Source organism: Beta vulgaris, chromosome 7 (genome assembly GCF_026745355.1).
Source record: "Beta vulgaris subsp. vulgaris cultivar EL10 chromosome 7, EL10.2, whole genome shotgun sequence".
Taxonomy (NCBI): Eukaryota; Viridiplantae; Streptophyta; class Magnoliopsida; order Caryophyllales; family Amaranthaceae; genus Beta; species Beta vulgaris.
The window spans coordinates 15,146,322-15,155,722 of record NC_079208.1 but is presented as its reverse complement, the minus strand read 5'-3'; the positions used below and the strand labels follow the sequence as shown (position 1 = coordinate 15,155,722).

Below are 9,401 nucleotides of genomic sequence, written 5' to 3'. Positions count from 1 at the left end.
CATTCATAGATGTACATCATGTGAGTTTTTTTGCACAACAGAGTGATTTATTTTTGAATCCTTTTGTGGCCACTTTGTTTGCAGATGTTAGCTTGTCACATTCTTACGTTGGATCCTATTGAACGGATGCTTTGTCATCTGTGCTTGCACTTACTTTACTATCTTTTGCATAAATTTTTCAAAATAAAAGTACAAGCCACCTGATCAAGACTTAAGGACCCCAACTCCGATGGTCCTTTATTAGAAAGAACAAACAGAACGAGGAAGAAAAAAAAAAGGTGTTAATGAGATGATGCATTTACAGACATCACGCAAAGAAACTATTAATGTAGGAAAGACAGGGGAGTGAAACGGGAGGTTAAGTACACTTCAATTTGGCATAAACTATTAATATAGGAAAGATAGGGTGAGAAATAAGCATCAATTTGTAACTTAACCTCAATTTTAGGTCTTGCTTTACACTTTCTTTTGGATAGCATTAATGTAGGAAAGACAGGGGAGTGAAACGGGAGGAAAGGAAAGGGAGGGGAGAGTGAGCTTGCATTTTCCTTTCAAATATTTCGACATTGGATGGTTCGACTTTTTAAGAGGAGAAGGAAAATGAATCCTTCCAATTCCCTTCCCTTCCCCCATGTTGTATTCAAACATTGGAAAATGAACCCATAATTGGGTCTTCAGTCACCTTCTCCTCTTTGTGTTTACAGGGATATGCATCATTGAATAGAAAATAACTCATAATTGTTTTTATTATATCCAGATAAGATATCTATAAAACAAATTGACATATTGCTTATTATGCAATTATGCCTATTTCTTTTTGTGGTTCATAGTGAGACAAGAGCCATGTTATCCAATGTACAAGAAGTTTCAAACTGATCCCTTTATTCACCTTCTTCCGGGTTTGATTTGTATGTGATCTTGTGTCTTTTGAGAGAGTTGATGGATGCAATCAGTTGATTTTCTATTTAAGTGGGCAATAATTACCAAATAGATTAATAATCTACTTGATGCCCAAGACATTGTTCAACATGTATATTATATTTCCCCTGCAATGAAGTTTTATCATGGCATATATACTGTAAATCTACTAATCATTGCGTGTGCCATTAGTGCTTATTCCAAATGCTTTGATTATTTTTTGTGTTGCTTATGTCTACATGTAGAATTGTCTAAGTCTGTGTTCTTCATGTTTGCAGATTAGGCAAAATGACCGTTTAGCTGTCAGCAAACTTGTTTCAAATTTATGTGTATGTGGATGTTTTTGTAGTTTACATTAGCTATTATTTCCTGTACTTATAGATTGTTTTGCTCATATATCATAAAACGTTGATACTTCTTTTTTACTCTGGGTTGATGGGTTTTTCAGATATTAGTTTGCTTAATCAAGAATTATCTATTGATTAAAAAAGGAAATAAATTGGGAAGTATTTTAGCAATATAAATTTGGAAAATTGTGATTTGTTATGTGTTGTGGTGAATTGGAATGCTTTGATAGGAAGTCGGCAGGTTGCTTCTGTGGTTGAATTGTGGAAGACCGCTTGGTAGTTCCTTGATGTGGCATCATGAATCAGCAGAAAGGAACAAGTATGTTTTGCAGCCTCTTTCTACAGCAAGCTATGATAGTCCATTGGAGATGGAGGTACTTATCTTCAATTTTTTTTGGGGGGGGTGGGTGGTGTCTAGAGTACTCAGAACAGTAAAGAATAGGTATCAAAAGCATAATTTCATATAGCATGTGCAGTTGGTTATTTATGATAACTTCTGAAGAACCTACATTTCTATTTTGAGTTAGGCATCAATAATTTTCTAAGAAAGCTTGTCCCATCCCTAGAATACATGGGCCTATATGTGGCAAGATTAGAATGAGGATGATTAATGACATTTGTGTAAATACTTTGTACAATCTTCATATGACCAAAATAGAACTCCAAAAGTATCTCGTAATTCGTATTACCTGTTCCAAGCCAGCTGGGTTTTTGAAATGTTGGGACTCATCCATGATTTAACCTCGCCAATTTAGGCTGCTTGACCTGGAATATTTGAACGAATCAAAACCCCAAGTTTGCACCCTTTTTCTTCTTCCCGGCTTGTGTTTCTTGATCTAATATAATTTGTTCTAGCATCATATTTTGATATTGGTTGCCTTCTTACTCATACTCAGTTATGACACAGAATTGTGTCAGATTGAGGAAGCTTCTGAATGTTTTGCACTATTTGGCCCTATGTTAAGTGTTGGTGGAAACAGCCCTCAGAGTGTTGGAATTTTAAGCCGTGGAATGAACTGTTGGACATTCTTAGATGTTTGAGGGTTGAATAGTGTTGAATTTCCTCTCGCCTTACCTGTGATCCCTGGTGGAGGTGGAAATTAGCCTGTAGTACAGTTACAACCCCTTTTGTAGTAATAACTGACTACCTTCTCTGCTCAATTTATTATTTGATTACTTCAAACTCAGATGCTAAACAAAAACACTACAAAGTCAGATGCCAAACAAAAACACTTCAACCTCCATTCCAAACAAAAACACTATAAAGTTACCCTTATTTGGGATAAAATGCAATTTGTCATTATATTATTAATGTTTGAAGCTCATTGATGGAATGAGGAGCAAGACTGAGAAATTTAATATATCTATATATTTTTCTTGAATTCTACAGCACCCCTGTGACTGGAAATTGAGAAAGATCTTGAAGGAGTTTGCCAATGTGGGGGGGAAAGCTGTTGAATGGTAAATCTTCTTTTTTACTAAACTTTTGTTCTTTTGGGCTATGGTTCTCGTATACCATCATGTTGCCATGACATTAAGCTGTTAAATACTAGGCTTTCCTTAGATTCATTTGCAGGTATAACAGAGGTTGTCCTATTGGAGTCCCTCTCTCAATTAGACACATCATCTCCTGTGGATTTCAATGGCCTTTTGCCTATAGATTTGCCAAGACCTCCTAATGCCTTCAGAGGAATTCGAAAGAAGACTTCCTCCTTCAAGCGATGGCTTACCATATATGTGCAGGTGACTCAATAACGTGAGTACAACCACAGGGTGTTGTATGATATTAGTATATCGCTTTTTTTCTTTTAGTCTGAGTTTGATATCTTGTTCTGACACGGTGAAGCAGGGATGGGAGATATAGAGTGATCATCAATTTCTTGTGGCATTACCTTGGAGATTTGTACTATATCTTGTATTTATGAACAAAAATATTAGAAATGAAACTTTTATCTACATGTAAATGATTGTCCATCAATTTAGGATAAAAAAAGCAAAAAAAAAATTTTTTTTTTTTAGATTTTTAGGGGCTCAAATGCTCCGGTTTTATCTTAAAAACCGGAGCATTTGTAACATAAATGCTTTGGTTTTAACTTTAAAACCGGAGCATTTGTACATAAATGCTCCGGTTTTTAAGATAAAACCGGAGCATTTGTGTTACAAATGCTCCGGTTGCAACCTGAGCATCTGTAAAAGTCTCAAATGCTCGGGCGATGTTTGCTACGCGTCAAATACGGAGCATTTGTGGCCTAAAAAACCGGAGCATTTGAGGTTTTTTCTACTAGTGTAGGAAGGTCTTCCGCTGCTAATCCTTGTAATTAATTAACCTAATATTGATGCTTGAGAGTCGGGGCGTTACATCAGCTCTTGTGTATTTAGCTTTTTTTTATTGTTTTTGTTTTTGAATGAAGATGATGAGAAAGAACCAAAGGAAGATGATAAGACGAGGAATGTTGATGATGATCAACTTAAAGAGGTTAAGGATAAGGATAAGGATAAGGATAAGGATAAGAGTGTTACTCATGATTCTGGTTTGCAGAAGAGTTCTTATGAGAAGCAGATTGTTGATTCTACACCTACCTCTACTCCTACCGCTGCTGTTGAAGTTGTTGATCTTTCTACTCCTCCTTTCATTGTTGAAGTTGTTGAGAACGTCTATAGTAGAAGGTCTTCGAAAGTTGATTCTTCTGGTAAAGGGAAAAAGATATCTGATTACGTTCGCCTTCTGCGTCATCAGCGTCCTGTTGGTGGTCCTGATAGTGGTCATGCTTTTAAAAGTGCTGATCCTTCATGCCCTTCATTCCAACTATTAACTTCGAGTCCTGTTGGTGAGGCTGTTGGATGTGCAGACAGTGCAGACAGTGGTGAGGGTGTTGGAAGTTCAATTCCCATCATCACTCTAGTTAACGTAAAATATCCTCGTGTAAGTATAGTTTTTGTTTTTTTTAGACTGCATTTTGTTTCAGTAGGTATTAATTTATTTTTCCGTTTGTTTATTTGTGTTTTAATTTGGTTAATTTTCTGTTTCAGTTAGTGTATGTTTCTTCTCAGTTAGTATATGTTTCTATTTTAGTTAGTATATGTTTCTTGTCAGTGAGTATTAGTTTATGTTTCATTTAGTGTATGTTTCTTCTCAGTTAATATTAGTTTATGTTTTAGTTAGTATATGTTTCTTGTCAGTTAGTGTATGTTTCTTGTCATTTAGTATTAGTTTATGTTTCAGTTAATGTATGTTTCTTGTCAGTTAGTATTAGTTTATGTTTCATTTAGTGTATGTTTCTTGTCAGTTAGAATATGTTTCTATTTCAGTTAGTGTATGTTTCTTGTCAGTTAGTATTTGTCTATGTTTCAGTTAGTATATCTGTCATTTTTGTTTAACTATTTTTTTCATATTTTAATGCAATGCAAGGTGATGGCTCTTATTCTTCTCTTGATCAATCATCATACAAATCATACATACCTAAGAAACATTCAAAGTCAGAAATTTCTTCAACACCTGAATTATTGAAGGGGTGGGACTATGACTATAATTCGGAAAAATCTGAGAAAGTTACGAGAGTGAAGGAAAAAGGTGATGATTCTGAGGATGATGATTTGGATAAACTCATTGACAAGATTGCAAAACAATAAGGAGTTGATTATGAAGAGCCGAAAAAAGAAGAGGATGAGAAGAAAGATATTGGAGCATAGCTGGTTTTGGTTCTTCTTCTGCACCTGGTTTGCAGGCTATCCCTGTCAATAATTATGGCATAATCTTGTCTCGAAGCTTGCAGCAATATAACAAGTACCTGAGTGATCTCTCTCCTGAAAACGTGTTGCCGGTTGATTATCTTTTCTACAATGAGTTTGACGATGTTTCAAGGCTGTCATTGGATCCAAATTTTGAACCTACAAAGATGAATAATTTGATGCTGCAAGATGAACTACAAAGTGATATCATTGTGGACTTCGAGAATCACGACAGCAAGTACTCGGTTCAGTTGTACAAGTTCGACCTTGTTAGCATGCCTCGTCACGGTTGGTTGACTAATGGAGTTATTGATGGATGCGCATATATGTTTAATAGGCAAGAAGAAGAATCACCTTCAGCAACGAGGAGATTTTGGTTTAATTTGATGTCTTTTGTAAGTGTTTCTATCTAATATAGTTTTATTTTTTCAGTAAGTTTTTCAATTCTTTTTATTTTTCACTTCTGTTGATGGTGTACTATGTGGTTAGTGTTATTGCTTAGTTTTATTTGCTCTTTTTTTTCAGTTGGTCATATTCTCTTTTCATTTTGTTTTATACATCTGCTTTCATTTGGTCATATTATTTTTTCAGTTGGCCATCTTCTGTTTTCAGTTTGTCATATTCTTTTTTCATCTGTTTTCAGTTGGTTATTTAGTATCTGTTTTCTGTTGTTGCAGAACTATATTAATTGGATGTGTGAAGAGAAGGCAAAAAAGGTTGAGTTTGATAGTGAAATTGCTGAAAATGAAATTATTTTGAAGAAGTTGGAGGGCACTAGTGAATATGATGAGAAATTGAAAGAATGGGAAGAGAAGAAGAAAAAGTTGGTTACAAAAGAAGATGATTTATTCTTCAAGAAATGTATTGACGCTCTTTGCGTGGGTGAAAACATTTCCAAGGAACGATTTCGACAAGCTGAACTGGTTAGTGGGACTGTGTTGTTGTTTACCATTTTTTTTTCCTTTTGATTTCAGTTAGTTTCATATGTTTTAATAATTGATAGTATTATGCTTACTTCTGATAGTTTTGTAATTGTTTGAGCTAGTTATAGTTTTGATTTCATTTTGTGCTAATTTTTTGTTTCATTTAATTTGCTTCTTTGTTTCAGTTGACATCCTTTATTGTTTCAGTTGAATTTATTACTGTTGTCATTTGGATTAATTTATATTTCAGTCAGTGTTTTCAATCTTTCAGTTAGTCCGAGTTTCTGTTTCAGCTAGTGTTGTTAGTATTTCATTTAGTTTTTTGTTCTCGTTCAGGTAGACTCATTGCTTTTGTATCTTATGTGTATATTCCAGATTTTTGTTTCTGTTCACAAGGATGATCATTATACTATTTTGGTGCTCAACAAGAAAGCTAAAAGGATTGAAAACATTGACAATCGTACAGACATGAAGGATATTGATAGATATGTTTATGAGGGATTTAATGGTCTTACATATTTTTTACGTACCCTTTTGTGATGGGATTGTTTTTTATTTCATTTCATTTTGTTACTTATTTTTTAATGGTTCTTTACTTTTTCATTTTCAAATGCAGTGTCGTGCTTTTGATGCTTTTATGCAAGGTAATATGAGATGTCGTGATTTTGATCATCTCCAACATTGGGAGAAAGTGACTCTTTTTTTCCCTTGGAGAAACAAGGAAAACAATCATGATTGTGGTGTGTATGCAATCAAGTGTATGGAGTTGTACGATGGTGAAAATGCGAACGAGTTTCCACTTGTTGACCTGAAAAGGGTATAATAACTTTATGGTTTTTTGGGAGAATTTTTACTTGTTAGAATTCTGTTTTTGAAATTTTTTTAATAGTGTTGATTTTTTTATTTCGCAGGCAGCCACCAAAAACTTTCAGCAGTGCAAGCTTGCACTTTGTCTAGTGGAGCATCCTTTAAACAAATTGAAAGACAAAGTGAAGCGTGATTGTTATGTTTGGTCAGCAAAAAAGCCTCAACTTATGGCAAGACAGAAGTTGAGGAAGGAAAAAGAGGGTGTAATTAATAGATTAGCAGTTAATCGATCAAAGAGGTCAAATAAAGAAGAACCACGAATTTTAGAGCGAAGGAGGAAGCACGAGGAGGAAGTCGAAGTAGTGTTGAATGATCACTATGAAGATAAAGACAGATTAAACAAATTGTTGAATTTTCGTTATTCTTAGTTGCCAAACTGTCTTTTTTTTATTATTGTAATGTACAGTAGAAATAGCACACAACTCAATTTTGTAATGTACAGTAGAAATAGCACACAACTCAATTGATATTTTTTATTTTTAGAATTGTACATTTACACTTACTATGAGTGGAATACATTCGTGTAAATGAAATTGTTTGAGAATTAAGTGGAAAAATACAATCACCAGTTGAAAAGTGAAAAATCTAACTCAGAATGATAGTTTATGACATATATTTGTAAATACAAATTTTAGGAAACTAACTGAAACAATGTAAATCCTAACTGAAAATTATTAGTCTAATTGGAATAGAATGAAATGAAAGAATCATTATACTAAATGAAATAATATAAAAACCAACTGAAAAATAAATACGTCTACCTGAAAAAAGAAGTGACTTGAGTATGGTCCATTTGTCTAATTGTAAATTGTGAGAAAGTAAATGAAACAATATGAAGACCAACTGAAAAATAAATAAGTCTAACTGAAGCACTATAAAGACGAGCTGAAAAATAAACAAGTGTACCTGAAAATAATTACTAACTGGAATACAATTGAAAACTAATATTATTTTTACACTATTCAACTTCAGGTACATTTGGGATTTTTGTTCCATATTCATTCGGATGCGTTGTCTTCATTTTACGCTTCTCAAAATGTCCTTTTACTCTCTTGTTTCCCTTAGGGGTTCTTCCTTTTGTCTTTATCACCTCAGGATTTTCAACTGTGTCTCTTCGTAGTTCTTCGTCTTCGATTTCTTGTTGTTTTTGTTGATCGGTCTTGAAAACTTCTTTTACCGATTTGAATATTTCCTTCAACGACTTGTCACATAATTTTCTTGCATCCTCACTCGATTGACATATTGACACTAGGTTGTAGAAATTCTTGGTTATTGCATGTCTCCATGGTGTCCATAACAGTGCATTTTGGTTTTGGTCCTTGTCTGCTGTAATAACAATTTCTTAGTCAATTATTTCATTGGCGAAAAAAACTTTTCAGCTAGTTGATAAAGTGTTTCAGTTGGAGCTTTACTTTTTCAGTTGGCTAACTAAAGTTTTCAGATAGTTGATAAATTGTTTCAGGTGGTGTTTTGATTGTTTCAGTTAGTTACAGTAATTATTCAATTAGTTAAGTGTTTCAGGTAATTTTTCAGTTGGCTAATCAAACCCCCCCAACAAAAACCCCCAAACTCCCAAAACCTCCCACCCCCAAAATCCCCCCTCCCACACAAATAAAATCCCCAATTAATTTTCTGTTAGTACCATTAATTGATCAGTTAGTTATACTAGTTTTTCAGCTCGAGCTTTTTTTTTCAGTTGACTAACTAAATGTTGGTGTCTTAATTGTTTCAGTTAGTTACATTAATTTGTCAGTTAGTTATATTGATTTATTTCACTAACCTTGAACATTCTCCTATACTGCTGACTTTGCAAGTCTTGTCCATCTTTTAAGGATTTATTTTTCTGGGATTTGAAATATGCTGAACATGTGCATGACCCTTATGATGTGAAAGCAAAGCATCCCCGTCTCTGTGAAGCATTGACATGAGCACACTAATTCTGTTGTAGCCTCATCGTATGCTACCGTATGTGAATTGCTGAAATCTTCTTATGGTGAGACTTCAAACAACTTCAGCTCTGAGTTTTCTGTTGCAAATACATGTAAAAAGGATGCCATTGCCCACTCATACTCTGTTTCAAAGTCATTATACAGTGCTAGTGTGTATACATCAGCTGCATGTTTCAGGAGCTTTGACTTGGATTTGACAGCTTTGGGACGTTCGGTTCTGTTCCGGAAGTTGTCACTAGTTTCATTGCTTCTCCATCTCTTCACTGTTTGCTCAAATATATGGTAGAATTCAAACAAGTTTGTCGTTGCTTTTGCATTGAATGATATTGCCTTGTTTGTGACTTCACTTCTTTGTGATGATAAGATTCCAGCTGAAAACATATTCCTATTTGACGCGGTGCACCACTTGTGTCTCTGATCATATACTTGATCGAACCATTCCTTTTTCTCATGTCCATACATTTCCATCATTTTCGTCCATAATTCTTCAAAGCCTGATTCATTTTGACACCCCATCAAGCAGTTCTTGAACATGTTCTTGAAGTCTTCATTAGTCTTGAGGGATCCGAAGTGGCTTACAAAGTGCTTCTCTATATGCCAAAGGCAAAGCCTATGTCTTGAATTTGGGAAAACCTGTTTTAAGATGGTACATAATATGCTTTAAATCA

General features: G+C 34.4%; 1 long non-coding RNA gene across 1 annotated transcript; it reads left to right on the top strand.

Moving 5' to 3' along the window:
- The first annotated feature begins 2,564 nt into the window (after positions 1-2,564).
- On the top strand, positions 2,565-3,229 carry LOC125499504 (uncharacterized). The gene is made up of 2 exons (XR_007276380.2): positions 2,565-2,726; positions 2,830-3,229. It is a non-coding gene; the product is annotated as an uncharacterized LOC125499504 (long non-coding RNA).
- The last annotated feature ends 6,172 nt before the right edge of the window (positions 3,230-9,401 follow it).